The following is a 15,490-nucleotide window of genomic DNA, read 5'->3' as shown; positions in this document are numbered from 1 at the left end:
TCCGTTTTTAGGGTAAAGTTTTATATTTTTATCAGTAAGGGAGTGATTTAGACAACCGCTTTTTTCTGAAATGTTAGCTGAGCTAACTGTCAGGCTGCGAATGCTGTGAAATTGAGATGTTTAGCTCTGAATGACTAAAGTGTGTTGGTGTATTTTATTGTGCTATGTGCAGTGGGCTTTGTGTTTATTAGTAACTTATTTTTATTACTAACTTCAGTGGGTTTTATTTGATTTATTTTATTGTCTATGGTATGTAATGCATTCTGTGCCTTTAGTTTTTATACTTATTTTGTCTTAATTTTACTAGTTATTAAGTGAGTTTTATCCATTTGAAGATGCTTTCTAAGTAATCTGTATCACTGTTTTTCAAAGTGGGGGCCGCAGAAACTTTGACAATGTTTTTTATTAATATATGTATTTTATTTTTTATTTTTTATTTATCGCTGCATGTCCAATTATGTGTCCTTTGATGCCACTCTTTTATTTTTTGTTTAAAAAAATAACAATTGAATGACTAACAAAAGAGAAAAAATCAAAAATATGTTTACCGTTCATACTACTGTTGAATAAAATGACAAGACATGTTTATAACAGAGGAAAGACTAATTATTATCAATGAAACAAGGAAAATATATCAAAAGCTGTATGTTTGATTTTTGATATTTGCCCTTACATCGTCCTCAAATGAAATGTAAATAACAAACTGGGAAAAGTGAAAGCTACGCCCAATGGGAACATTCGGTGATTCTAACTCTACAATGTGAACATTTACTTTATTAATATGTTCCTATTATAAGTTTCATATCTATATCACGTTTTTTTGTCTCTCCTCAGGATTGTTACTTGAGTTTCTCAGTCCGGGAGGAAGACAGAAGCTGCCCCTCCAAAGGCTGATGATGGTAAATATGAGTTTAATTTTCCACTTTGAACTGATTATTGTGTATAGAAACATTAGCCTACTTGCTCCTAAGTGGTGGAGGAGGAACGCACACACTTAAGTGAAATTTCAAGTTTTCAACGTATACTCAAATAAATAGATTTTAAAAAAATATATATAAATACATTTAACAAATAAATTAAAAAAAATACAATAACATTAAAAGTAAAATAAAAAATTATATAAAATTAAAATTTTAAAACAATTAAAATAAAACAAACAATATAAAACAAAAATAAAGTTGATGTGTTTGTGGGTAGGGCTAGGCGATATAGACTTTATATTGTGATATTTTTAGGCTATATCTTGATGCAAGATGTATATCTGGATATTTCTAAATCTCCGCAAAAGCACTTTATTAATGCTAGAACTGGGAGACAGAATCGAACATAATAATAATGATTTTATTTTATTAATTTTTTTACCCAGTTCCCTCCTTGATGTGACGATATGTGTAGTTTTGGCTCGGTTTGTATAAATATAATATACAAATGTAGTAAGACAGTATAACATTAATATAATATACTAGAGAATATATAAGATGTGATATAAGGTGCAATGTTATTATAATAATTTATTTTGTGTATAAACAGGCAACTTGATAGTTAAGTATTAGTGTAAGTCACATTAGCATTAACCCTTTAAAACCTGAGCAAATTTACATTCTTTCAAAAACAAATGAATGACCTAACTCGTTAAAAAAAGAAGAAATCAGTAAAAGGTGAAGAAGAAAATGGTCTGAAATTTTATTTTAATTACTTTTTTCCCGTAATTTTCAGGAACTTTTTTAAATTTTTTTTTTTTTTTTTTTACTAATTTCTTGCTATACTTTGGGCCATGTGTTGTGAAGTTGCTTGTTGCCTTCTCCCCGTGTTATTGATACAAAATAAACCTGTTCGCTCAGGTATCAAAGGGTTAACAGGCTACTTCAAATATTCCTAAATGATGTCAAAATAAGAGTGGTGGACCTGCGGCAGAGAAAAAGTGTGTAACAGCCGCGTTAGCAAGTCAACAGCTCAGTTAGAGGAGTCATTAACGGTGAGCTCCTGCTGCTGTCTGCAGGATCCTTTCAGAGGAAAACAATGATTCATTTGAGAATAAAGAAATCTTTACAGTCACGTTATTTAAGGGACAAACTTCAGAGGAACTCCTCCCCCGTCACCTTTTCTCCAAAGTCTTTGTGCTGAAATCGATTGTTCTGTCACTTCATCCTTTGCCTTCTCTTAAACCAACACGTCTTTCAGTTTCACCCACTGATTTGTGATATTTTTACACTTTAATTTGCACGAATGTAATGATAAAACAGCGTCCATTTTACATTTTGACCTTTTTTTAAAAAAATTATTCTTATTATTAATTTTTTTTTTTTTTTGCAGTTGCACTGATTCATTATGACAATCTTTCCATAATTTTGATCAGTTATACGGCATCTTTTATCACATTTTTGGAGTTTTACTTGCACTGGTCACTAAAGTAGTGCAAGACTCAGTAAAAAAAAAAAACTCTAGAAAACTAAACTCTGCAGTTTAATCGCACTAACTTTAGTCCATTATGGACTAAAATCTGAAATTTCTGAGATAATATCGTATTAATGTTCAAATTCATGTAAAAGCACATGGAAAAAGGTCAAAATTCAGAATATGTCATATCAAAGTTAGTGCAAGAAAAAGGTCAAAAATCTGATAAGTGATGCAGTACGAATGATAGAAATCATGTAAAAGCATGAAGCCGTACAGTGCAGCAATTTTCCACAGTGTATTAATACGATGTTATCTCATAAATTTCAGATTTTTTTGCAGTTTAACCTGCACTAACGTGATGATAAAATCTTATTTATGCTTTAAATGAATTTGAACATGTTTTCTCTGCAGGAGCTGCAGGGAGGCTGTTGGAGCAGCACTTGAAGCTGAAATATGGAGGTGAGTCATCCTAAAATAACCCCTCCGACAGTGTAACTGGTGACACTCGTGACGCAGATTAATTCCTCGCAGAAGTCAAACGGCGTCGCAGTAAGAGGGCATCCCCTGCGTCAGGAAAACAAATGCCTCGGGCGGCGTACAGGAGAGTACGGCGGGGCTCATCACCGGGTATCACCGGAGCCGCCGTCCCGCTGAATTATTAGAGCCGCTCCTGTCAGCCAAACAAACGACTCGGCGTCGGCTTCAAAGGTCACCGCGCAGTCGAGTGAAATCACAGAGCACGCAGTCAATTCCTCGGCGCCGCGCCCCTTTTTCCGAGGGCCACTTGCTGGAATTTATGGTCGGGCCCTGCACCTATTCTCCTTTGAATAATAGCTGTCCCGTAAAAGCAGCCCAGGTCGGTGGCGAGTCTTAAATAGAATCCAGCGCCGGGCGGAGGCGGCTTGTTTATGGAGCGAGCAGCCGGCGTGCAAACAGAGGTGAACGGTGACATTTGAATTTATACCCATTTGTGCTTCTTTGCTCCGAGAGAGCCAAAACGTGTCGACTTAAAACAGGAGCGTTCCACGAGGCCAGCTGTCAAAAAGCCTCCTCTGCACTCCTAATTTTACTTATTTTATTTTATTTATTGATTTGATTTTAAGCTCACAAAGGGACACAGCGGAGAGACTGATCGACAAGTTTGTATGTGAATATCCAAATTTGTTCCTCTAAATTTACCCCTAAAATTTTATATATTAGTGTGTTTTTTTCTCAAACATTTCAGATTTTAATCTCAGAAAATATCAACATTTTTTCTGTTAAATTTGTGAGTTTCGTCTCATAAATTTTCATATTTAACCTCAAAAAAATTCATTTTTTTCTTTGAAATTTGTGGGGGTTTTCCTCAAACATTTCAGATTTTCATCTCAGAAAATATACCATTTTTTTCTTTGAAATTTGTTAGTTTTGTCTTATAAATTTTAACCTGTCATCAAACAAAAAAGAAAAATCTCGTAAATTTGTGAGTTTTTCTGGTAAATTTCTAACGTAAATTTCTGGAGATTTGTTTTGTAAATTTTCAGTTTTAATCTCAAATAATATCTTTATTTTTTCTCACAAATTTGGAAGATCCTTTTCTTAATTTTCCAGTATTAATCTCAGAAAATGCCCAGGTTTTTTAAAATAAATTTTTGACTTTATCATCCAGAGTAACCACTTTTTTGTCAGAATTTTTGGATTTTAATTTTGGAGAATATCTGATTTTTTGAGGGATAAACTTTTAACTTCCATCTCAAAGAATATCCATTTTTTGTCATTCATTGTCATTCACATCATTCATTTTGGATTTTATTTTATTTTACTATTTTATTTTATTTTTGAAATGTAAGCAAATATCCAATTTTCTTGTAAATTTACAGCTTGAATTTCAAAGTATATTTAGGTTTTTTTCTCAGAAATTTTCCATTTTAATTGTGTACATTTGTGAGGTTTTCTTTTTTCTCCACAGAAATTTATAGTTTTAATCTCAGAGAATATCCATTTTTTTCTGGTAAATGTATCACTTCAGTCTTGGGGATTTTTACTTTTTTCCTCTAAATATCACATCCCTCTCCTGGCTTTATTCATGTTTGTGTGTTTGTAAATTGGCACGGTACCTGTCAGTATTTGAGAAGGTATCTGTGGAGAAAGTGTGGATCTTCACCATGAATAAACAAAGTACTGACGTTCAGGAGCAGTTTTGAGGTCGACCTGCAAAAATACCTTAAAAAGGCCTTAAAAGGCTGCAGGTTGGCAGAGGAGCCCTGTGCAACGTTTAAGGTTGCAGGTTTGACTCTTGCAGCGTCACATCCTCCTTGAGCAATATATTAAACATTAAATTAAAATTAAAACGCCCTCTTTCTTCAGTGAAAAGCCTAAAACGTGCTGCATGTGTCCTGCCATCTGTGTGTCTGCAGCTCTGTGACGGCGTGAAGTCGTCCGAGTTTGAGCGGCCACTTTGATCTCTGACCCCTCGGCCAAATGGTGCCCGCCGCAGCACGGCCGCTCGCTGCTTTCCTGCCGCAGTTTGGACCGCTCACTTCCTGTTCACCGACGCCTACAGTGAGTCTGACTTTTAACTTTTTACCAACAGACAGTTCACTCTTTGTCTGTCACATCTGTCACACCTGAGAAATTCAGAGACGCTCGCTCCGTCAACAGTTTACACGCTGCAGGAAACAGTAATGCAGATATTAAAACTTTAAAATGTGTTTCTTTTATCAAATGTTCGCTAAAAGTTTCATAAACAAAAACAAAATTAGGCTTCTCGGACGTGTCGATTTCCAAAATATTCCTCAAATTCAACAGCTGAGACGGTAAAACTTGTGGAAAAGCCACAAACTAACAAAACAAACTACAGTTGTCTCACTCACAACAAGAACACGGTCAATTTAAGTTGCTTTGGTTGCCTTTTGTTGTTTTTACCGCGGCCTCTGAAAGCTAATTTACTCAACACAAAAGTGTCAAACACACGATGCGAGAGTGTGTGTGTGTTCACACGGCCTTTGTGATATTGGCCCCGCCCCTTCTACGCTGTGATTGGACAGCTGGTGAAGGTGTCCATTGCAGCGTTTAACTAAATCATTTTTCAACTCATTTTTAATCAGAAAATAGATACAAAATCACAGAATAAAATCCATTTTGGATTTATGACTTTGAATGTAAAGTGTTTCAGTGCAAAGTTTATTTTCACATAACATCATGTAAATATAACTTTATGTTTCTGATACTATGAATGTATATTTCTGGAGGCAGGATACAACACGATGCAATGCGACACGATACGATACGTTTTTACACAATATGACACGACACGATACCATATGATACAATTCATTTTGATACGATACAAAAAGAAACAATATGATTTGATTTTTTTTCTGTTAAAGTTTTGAGTTCTTTCTTATAAATTTCCAACTTCAATCTCAGAAAATTTTCCGACTGAATTCTCAGAGAATATCTCTGGATTTTTTTCGACAAAATTGAAGCGAAGAGGTTACCACTAAATTTCCTAAAATCCAACAAATGTCTGAAAATCCGAAAACATACTTAAGTCCTAGAAACATCGTAAAAACCAAAAACCCTCATAAAATCCGAGAAACATCCTTAAGTCTGACAGACGTCCTAAAAACCGAGAAATGTCCTAAAATCCTAGAGATTTCCTAAAATCTAACAAACATCATGACATCTTAGAAATATCCTATAATCCTAGAAATGCACGAACATGCGAGAAACGTACGAAAACCCTAAAGACGTCCTAAAAGCCTAAAGACGTCCTAAAAGCCTAGAGACATCCTAAAAGCCTAGAGACATCCTAAAAGCCTAGAGACGTCCTAAAAGCCTAGAGACGTCCTAAAAGCCTGTCCTTTGCGCTCCTGCTGCTGTCCTTTGTATTCCACTGGCTGGACGTTGGTGCGTTGGTTAAATTTTGGGAGCCGGACCGAAGCCGGACTGAAGCCGCTCCGCCGGGTCCTGAGCTGACGGAGGTTCAGTCTGGATGTTTGAGCTCTGAGCCGTCACACAGCGGCAGCTCCGCTAACATTCACCGACACACTGGAAAACCTGCGGGGCCCCGTCTCTAACAGCATGTCGCAGACCTCCAGGGGCCCCCAGGATGACGGGTACACCCTCCCTTCCTGGGGGCCGGATTCCTCCCGACCTCGAGGTCTGATTGAGCTCACGGAAAGACGCAGCAGAGGGGGGACTGATTGCTAAAGAGTCCCACATGGCCCCAGGGGGACGCCACATGTGAAATTATTTTAGGGAAGCAAAAGAACGATGAAACGTCCTGACAGTGGAGCTTGTTTTCTCTGCGTCAGTGATACTCAACCTACGGCCCGCAGGCCGAATCTGGCCCCTGATTGGATGCCTGGTGGCCCCCAAACATTTTCTGATTGACAATAAAAATAAAGTGATTGACACTGTCAATAGTTTTTGTCCTTTTAGTCTCCATCAGGTGTCAGAGACATAAAACAGCATCAAAACAGAGCTTGTTGATCAAAAAAAGAGCCAGAGGAGGATCCCCCACACCCCCGACAGAGGACACAGCTGAGACACTGATGTCCTAAAATCAGACAAATGTCCTAAAATCTGACAAATGTCCTAAAATAAAAGATTCATCCTAAATCCCCAGAAATGTCCTAAAAATCTAGAAACATCCTTAAATCCTACAAATCTAAAATCTGAGAAATGTCTTAAAATACAAGTTATGTCCAAAACGTCCAATCGTCCAAAGATCTAAGAAACATCCTAAATTGCAAGAAATGTCTTAAAATGCTAGAAGTGTTCTTAAATTCTATAAATGTCCAGAAATCCCAAAATGTCCTGAAATCATAGAAAATGTCCTAAAATCCTTGAAATGTCCTAACAACCAACAAACTTCCTAAAATCCAAGAAATGTTCCAAAATCCAAGAAACGTCCTAAAATCCAAAGAACATCCTAGAGTCAAAAAAACCCCCAAAATGTCCTAAAATCCTAGATATGTCCAACAACCAACAAACGTCCCAACATCCTAGAAACATGTATGGGGCCGCTGCGTCCCTGGCCCCTGGCCTCCTGTCATTTTACCAAAGTGGCCCCCGATCAGAGCGGCTGAGTGTCTCTGAGAGACATCAAGTGTCCCTCCACAGACAGCGCTCTGAGATCACTCCTTCTCTGCACGTGTCAAAACGCCACGGCGGGCGTCTCTCCTCGCAGCATGGGGCTTCCTTCACATCCGCCCTTGAAATTCACACACACACGCACACACACACACACACACACACACACACACACACACACACACACACACACACACAGTCCCCGGCTCGCCTCGGCGGCTGTCAGGCCTGATCGTGGTGTTCCCGCCGCCCCTTCAGGAGTTAATTAACAGATGCATCAAAGCTGGTTTCCGATGAGAGGAGGCCCCGCGTGGCCCCCAGCGGCCCCTGGACCTTTGATTCCTGATGTCTCTCGGTGTGTGTGTGTGTGTGTGTGTGTGTGTGTGTGTGTGTTTCCGTGGTGTTGCTCTGTTTCCATCATGTGTGATCGCTGCTGCCTGATCGCTGTCGGAGGAAGTTGGTGGATCTGCCACAAAAAATTGACCCGAGCTTCAGAGCAAATGTTTGCAGATTTTAAGAATTAATGACTCGACTGCGTCTATACGAGACGTCCTCGTGTGTCCCGGCTGCGATTATCAGAGGACAGACAGGACAACTAATCACCTAACCACCTAAACATGAAACCAGAACCTCTGTGACCCAAAAACACAGCAGAGGACATGTCCAAAAATACAAGAAACATCCTTAAATCCAAAAGATTACCTACAACACTAGAGACGTCCTAAAATCCAAGAAATGTCCCAAAATCCTAGAGACATCCTCAAATCCAAGAAATGTCTTTATGTCCTGTCGACGTCCTTACATTGAAGAATTGTCCAAAATTCCTAGAAATGTCCGAAAATCTTTGAAATGTATGAAAAACCTAGTAATGTCCTAAAATATTAGAAACGTCCTACAATCTGAGAATCTGTTTAAATCAAAAAATGTATTAAAGTAAGGACGAAACGTCCTTAAATCCTAGACGCATCCTACAATACGAGAGGTGTCCTAAAATCCTAAAGATGTCCTTTAATCCTGAAAATGTCCTGAAGTCCTAGAAATGGCCTGTAGTCCTACAAATGTCCTAAAGTTGGAGAAATATGATAAAATTCTAGTAATTGTCAGTATTGCTGAAAGAATTCGTGGATGAATTCATCAGTTGTTGGAAAACCGATCAGGAGTTTTGTGGTTTATTTGACTCATTCTGTTCTGTAAACTCTGTAAACGAGTGGGAACATCTGAGAGCAAAGTTGTCAATATCACAGGAATCATTCGTCGATTAATCCGTCAGTTGTTGAAAAAACTTATCAGGAACAATTTTATTGAGTTTATATATATTATATATTTACTGTGATTGTTTGTCTTATTTTGCACGTTACACTATTTTGATATGGAAAAGTTTGTGGTTGGATGCTGGCAGCCGGATTTTGAATCTGCAGAAGAATCGACTCCTAAATTTGAACTTTTGACTGTTTTTATCTTCTTTAATATAAATATTTCTGTTTTCATTTGCCTTTTTCTTGCATCTGTTTCTGTAAAAGTTGGAACAAAGTTGTCAGAATCACTAAAAACAACAAGTTGACTGATCATCTGTTGTTGGTGAACTAATCAGGAACAATTTTGATGAGTTTTTGGGTTAAAAATGCCCTCCCAAACAGTTTTCTGCTCCATAAATATGCATATTTTCTCGGTGTTATTTGACTTATTCTGTATTGTTCAAGTGAGAAGTGAAAAATTCTATTAGCTGTTGAATCAGGAACAATTCTGGTCAGTTTTTAGTGAAAAACTGCTGTTTTAAGCTTAAATATAGATATTTACTGTCTTATTTTGTACGTTACACTATTTTGATATGGCAAAGTTTGTGGTTGGATGTTGGCAGCAGGATTTTGAATCTGCAGATTGGTCTGAAACCTGCAGACAGAGCAGGTTTCGGAGGTTTCCGTGTTGAATTTGAAGAGTCTCGGGAGCTTTTTTTTGCCCTGTGGGTTTAGTGGATTTGCTTGTGTAAAGCCGCTGATGCTTCTTTTCTCCACTAAACCCACAAGGAGCGGCTGCCCCGGGGCCACGCGGCGTAATTGGTGTGGACTTGTTGTTTTGTGGGATAAGAGACTTTTGAGTCGTCACAGCGGGGCGTTTTACTCACTTCCCTGCGTGCCGGGCTCCTTTTCTTTCCTCTTTTTTTCAGTCATTAAACTGAGATTTTTTCCGGAGAATCGGGGGCTGCAATCAGCAGCGAGGAGCGAGCGGGGGAGGAGATGTGTGAAAATGACAGCGAGGGAGGGAAGGATGAAAGTGACATCCCCATCACAGGTTTGGGAAGCCCCCCATGTCATCCTGAATAATGTGAAGGGCCCCATTATTTCTTCTCATCTTTTCAGTCCCCCCCTCCGCCCGCTCCCCGACTGCTGGAGCTCTTCATCCTGCACAATAGCAAATGCACTAAAAGTTTTTTTCTGATGCAAATGAACGCAACCGGCCATTCAGACTTAAAAAAATCCACTCCGAGGGGACGAAGGGACGCAGCCTGCAGGCTTTTACGTGTTGTTGCTCTGACATTTGTCTCGTTTAATTATATAAAAGAATATATTTTTGCTGCGATAGTTTAGCTTCTGTGTTCAGGAAAATAATCAAAAAATGTGACTTTGAAGCTGTAGAAAAAGAAATCTAAATCTAACCATATTGGTGTGATAAACAAAAATTATTGATGCTACAAAGACTTAAACTACCAGATGAAATTTAAATATTCTTCAAAAATAAAACGATTAAAAAATATATATTACGGCAATAATCAGGCTTCTATATTCAGAAAAAATATCTGATTTTGAAGCAGTAGAGAGAAATACATTTCTTAATTGGCAATAAAACTATTTTTTTTAAATGCTGCAAAGATTATTAAAAATATTCTGCTGCAATAATTAAGCTTTTATATCCAGAAAAATAGAGAAAAAAATCAGACTATAAAGCTAAAAAAAATCTCACATTTTAACCTTTTTCATGTGATAAACATAAATTCTTTACTGCTACAAAGACTTAAACAACAAGAATACATTTAAATCTATTTAATATATATATATATATATATATATATATATATATATATATATATATATATGTACTGCAATAACTAAGCTTCTGTATTCAGGAAAAGACAAAAATCCGTCTTTAAAGCTACAGAAAAACAATTACATCTCTATTTTTAATGCTTTAATCCTTTTTCATGTCATAAACATAAACTATTTAATGCAACTAAGACTTCAACTACCAGGCGTTATTTAAATCTCTTTTGAAAATATGATAATAATACTACTCATAATAATTTACTTTAGTAATTAAGCTTACATATCCAGAAAAATAGACAAAAATCTGACTCACAAGCTGCAGAAAAACAACTTAATCACTGTGTTAACCGTTATAAAGGGGAAAAATTTAACAAATAATGCTACAAAGATAATAAAAAAATTTCCAGCCGCAATAATTAAGCTTCTGTATCCAGAAAAAGACAAAAATCTGACTTAAATGCTGCAGAAAAACATTTAAATCTCTACTTTCAACCTTTTTCCAAGTGTTAAACATAAATTATTTAATGCTGCAAAAACTTAATTTACCAGACGAAGGTAAATCTCTGTCAAAAAAATACACACAGAAAAGGAAAAGAAAGTGTCCTGAACCATCAGATAACTTTGAGGCTCCCTCCTGTGCAGGCGGCTTCACTGGAGAGCATCTTAAATATCAGGTTGCAAATTCCAGGAATTCCAGAGTGTGTGTGAAAACCTCCAAAATCCCTCTTTAAATCAGTGAGTGTGTGCAAAAAAAGCTGCTCTGCCTTTAAGGAACCTCTTAGATGTGCTGTTTATTTATTCTGATCTTCACATTATTAGATACAATCATAATAAAGTCCGTTATAATAAAGGGAATATTGAGTCAATGAATTGCAGAAATATTATATGAAATAATTTTAGAAAGTGACAGAAATCTCTTCATGCATTAGTTCGAATTAGAGCTGCAAAATAATAAAAAGAAATAAGTGTTTAATTGTTGCTTTAATCGGCAGTAAAAGTCTCGGCTCACAGAGCACATGGCCAAACACCGACTCAAACTCACCCAAAGTGTCCGCTCTGCGCCTCTCCTCCTCGGACTCCTCTCCTCCTCCTCCTCCTCCTCCTCCTCCTCACTTCTCCTCCTCTCTGTTGAAACTTTTCTCTCTCACACACAAATCCAAACTGCCCAAAAAAACCCAAAAAACAGTGAAATCCACATCTGCAGGACGGCGCGGAGCGAGCGCATGTGTCGGGAGTCCCGGGTCTGAGTGCGCGCGCCTCGGCACGGATTAAAAAGTTGAGTCCTCCGAGTGTGTGCGCATCGCGGAGCCGCCGGAGGTCACACACACACTCACACACTCACACACTCACCGAGCACACTTCACAATGACGAGGAGCAACTTTTACTCCGGGATGCTGCAGAGCTCCGGGATGAGCCCTCCCCCCTCTCCTCCTCCTCTGAGCCCAACTTCCTCCCTCCTTCTCCCTCTGACTCCCCCCTCACCTCCTCCTCCTCCTCCTCCTCTCTCCCCCGCTCCCTCAGACCTGATGAACTCAGGATGTCCAATAATTCAGTCATTCAGTCTGTTATCTGTAATTCATAAATCAACACCGCTCATTGATTTAAAAAAAATCTAAATCATCTTAAATATTGAACTTTTTGTGTCTTTAAACTGAAAAAAAGCCTCAAAAACACCTGAAATGTCTTCACTCATTGGTCATTTTGTGTCTTTTTGTGGTTGTTTTTTTGTCTCTTTGACTTCATTTCATGATTCTCTTATAGGTTATTTTGTGCGAGTTTCAAATGTCTCTGTTGTCGATTTGTGTCTTTGAGGTTGTTTTAAGATTCTCATTGAAGTTTGTGTGTGTGTGTGTGTGTGTGTGTGTGTGTGTGTGTGTGTGTGTGTGTGTACGCGTGCTGTTTTTCTGTATATGTCTTGTAGTCATTTTGTGTGTCTTTGACGTTGTTTTGTGTCTCTTTGTAGTCGTTTTATATCTCTGTTAGGTATCTATATCTAGGTTATTTTGCTTTAGATAAATTTGTCTCTTTAGACATTTTGTGTCTCTTTGAGTGTGTGTGTATGTGTGTGTATGTGTGTGTGTGTTTGTGCGTGCGTGCGTGCGTGTGTCTTTTTTTTTAGTTTGTTTTGTGTCTTTGTAGCTGTTTTGTGTCTCTTTGGGCTCATTTTGTATCTTTTTTTGGTCGTTTTTCACCGCGGCGCTCCCCCTTCTCTCTCTGACTCCCCCCTCACCTCCCCCTCCCTCCCTCCCTCCCTCTCTGTCCGGTCTCAGAGAGGACAGAGCGGACAGACTAGCCCACAAACCGCTGTCCTCATCACCGCTGATGAGTCCAGGATGGCCGACAATTTCAACAGTTTTTCAAGCTTTCTTATTAAGTCACTTATCATCTAATAATCAATAATCAAATATAATGAATTGACTAAAAATCTTTTAAATAACCAAAAATGTCATATAGCTATTTAGCCTCAAAACAGATCAAACTTCATCACTCATGATAAATAAATGATCAATTATCAGAAATACTTATTGTTATCTTCTGATAATTGACAGGATTATTTCTTGTTTAAGGTTTTGTTTGAGGCCTTTGGTGTTTTTAGCATTTTGTCACATTTTATACTATTTTGCGTCTTTGGAAAATGTTCAGATTGCAGCATTTTGTATCAATAATGGTTGAATAAATCAAACATATTGATTATTATTCATTGACAGTTTATCCAGTATATATTCTGTCATTATGTTCCCCTTATTTCTAAAAATCAAGTTATTTCCAATTATATTTTGGAGCGCAGAACATAATCTTTTCTTTAATGAATTTCTTTAATAAAATTATTCATTTTATCAATCAACAAATGACAAATAATAACTCGTTAATTAACAGATAGTTTGAGGTGTTTTATAGTAAAGATAATTTGATGCAGCGTATTATTTTCTGCAGAAATATTAAAAAACTCTGTAAAAACCTGGACACTGAAGTACAATAAGATTTTAATAAAAATAAACAAATGTGTATGTTTTAGGAATTAACAGGATTTCTGCAGCAGATGAAGGCGTGCCATAAAGCACAACAATTTAATCCTCTTTTTAATTCTCTTTGTAGCAAAATAAAAATGATTTAACAGAATATCATGAATGTTTCCTTTAGAGGTGTTTGTCTTTTAAATGCTGCACTTTATTCAAATGTAATAAACTGTAGTTTGAGCCTTATTAATCAGTTAAAATCCTTTTTTTTGTGACGTTGTGTTGCAGCGTGGATGTTTATGTCAAATGAAACACTGACCTCTGCTGGCAGTGCCAGAGTGCTGCAGCTCTTCTGATCACAAGTATACATGTTTGATTGATAGCTGATCAGTTAATCAGCTGATTGACAGAAAATTAATCGCCAACTGATTTGATAAAAATGTTTAATCTTTTTTTTCATTATTATATTTTTAATTCTTTATTTGAGTTTTTTAGGGGTGTTTTTCTCGTTTTTTTGTTTTTTATATGACCTTTCCCCCCGTTGGCGTTTTTCTGTATCGGGTATGTTTATTTTATACTTTAATTATATTTATATTTATTTACTTACTTTAAAAACAGTCTGATTTTACACCTTTTACATTTAATCACATACTTTTTTGGTCAGGATACCTTCAGTTAATAGTTTGAAGAAGTTGGGAAATCTGTTTCTGATATGTGATTGTTGAAACAGCGCCACCTAGTGAACAAACTATATCATGACCAGTGTTTCCACAATGCAATCAGCTGTTATGTGCTGGTACAAGACGGGGCAATCAACTGGGCACCTATCTGTCAGGTGCCCAGTTGATTAATTGTTAATTGTTTCAGCTGTGCTATTATAAACGGTTGGGTAGTTTAATATATTTAAAAAATAAATGAATAAATATAGTTTAAATTTGTAAAGTATCTAAAGCTTTCAGATAGATGTAGTAAAATAAAAAGTACAATATTTCCCTCTGAAATGCAGTGCAGCAAAAGTATCAAGGGAAAAAAAAAACCAAGTACAGTACAGTACAAGTACCTAATTTTTTTACGTGTGGTCCCTTTCAGACTATTTTATGTCGAGATAGAGCTCATTTTATTTATTTATAATTGAAATATTTTATTCATGTATGTGCTGCAGTTTAGAGGCGGTGAAGAAAAGGTATTGTAGAGCCACCTGCTGGCGTGCAACAAGAATCCCATCTGACAATTTTCCAGTCTTGAAAAAACAAGAGATCTCAGTTATTTAAAGAAAAAAAGGAGCCTCTTAAAAATGTAGATCAAGCTTTAAAATTCGCTTGTATTTTTTTATTTCATTAAAAATTATTTTTTAAATATCTATTTTAATTAAATTATTTAAGTTATTATTTGTTTACCCTTTTGCTGTTATTTTATTACATGAAGTCATATTCACCGTCTACTTTTTAATCACGTAAAGATCCAAACTAGTCTGCTTAAATGTGCTATAAAAATACAAGTGACTGGATTTGACTTAAGTAAAAAAGAGAAACAAAAAGCTGCATTTATTTTAAAAAAAATCAACATAAACTGGGCTTTCTCAGTCACACATTAATCATAAAATAATGTTTCATGTTGAAGCATTGGCCTGTGACTCTTTAGTGAAACAATAAAATAATTTGACACTCCTGTCAGAGCACAAAGACCATCTGCAGCCGGACCACAGACGGTATCAGTGCGTCCATCCGGCACGAGTGCACGACAGTAAAACGCCTGAAATGAAATGAAAATAAAAGACGGAAGTTAAATCATAACTGTTAAAAAATGATGGTATCGTCTGTACAGCTGCCATATGGAAATAATCTCACCTTCAAGCAACAATGAGATTAAATATCTGCTCAAACTGTTGCGTGAGAAATCTTTTTCCCCATCTTGCCATCTGATACTGATGACTTCCACAGAGCCGCTCGAGAGGCGTCTCTGTGCTGGTTTCTGTCCCCAGTGTGGGACAAACTGGGACATCTGGGGTTTATGTTTAA

General features: G+C 36.9%; 1 protein-coding gene and 1 long non-coding RNA gene across 2 annotated transcripts in view; one reads left to right on the top strand and one right to left on the bottom strand.

Annotated features, from left to right (window-relative positions):
- LOC121963053 (transcription activator GLI2-like) overlaps window positions 1-11,946 on the bottom strand; it is an 86,682-nt gene extending 74,736 nt beyond the window's left edge. The window contains exon 1 of the mRNA XM_088074694.1: window positions 11,557-11,946. The gene's annotated coding sequence lies outside the window, so the exon portion shown is untranslated. The remainder of the gene's footprint in view (window positions 1-11,556) is intronic.
- LOC148185452 (uncharacterized) overlaps window positions 1-15,490 on the top strand; it is a 158,927-nt gene that overhangs the window by 59,373 nt on the left and 84,064 nt on the right. The window contains exons 4-6 of the long non-coding RNA XR_015775915.1: window positions 835-899; window positions 2,809-2,856; window positions 4,794-4,938. This is a non-coding gene — a long non-coding RNA (uncharacterized LOC148185452). The remainder of the gene's footprint in view (window positions 1-834; window positions 900-2,808; window positions 2,857-4,793; window positions 4,939-15,490) is intronic.

The sequence above is a fragment of the Plectropomus leopardus genome, chromosome 24 (genome assembly GCF_026936395.1).
Source record: "Plectropomus leopardus strain MGB_pleo_1.0 chromosome 24, ASM2693639v1, whole genome shotgun sequence".
In the NCBI taxonomy this organism is placed as follows: domain Eukaryota; kingdom Metazoa; phylum Chordata; class Actinopteri; order Perciformes; family Serranidae; genus Plectropomus; species Plectropomus leopardus.
The sequence above is the reverse complement of the archived record's forward strand: the minus strand, read 5'-3'. Positions and strand labels throughout refer to the sequence as shown.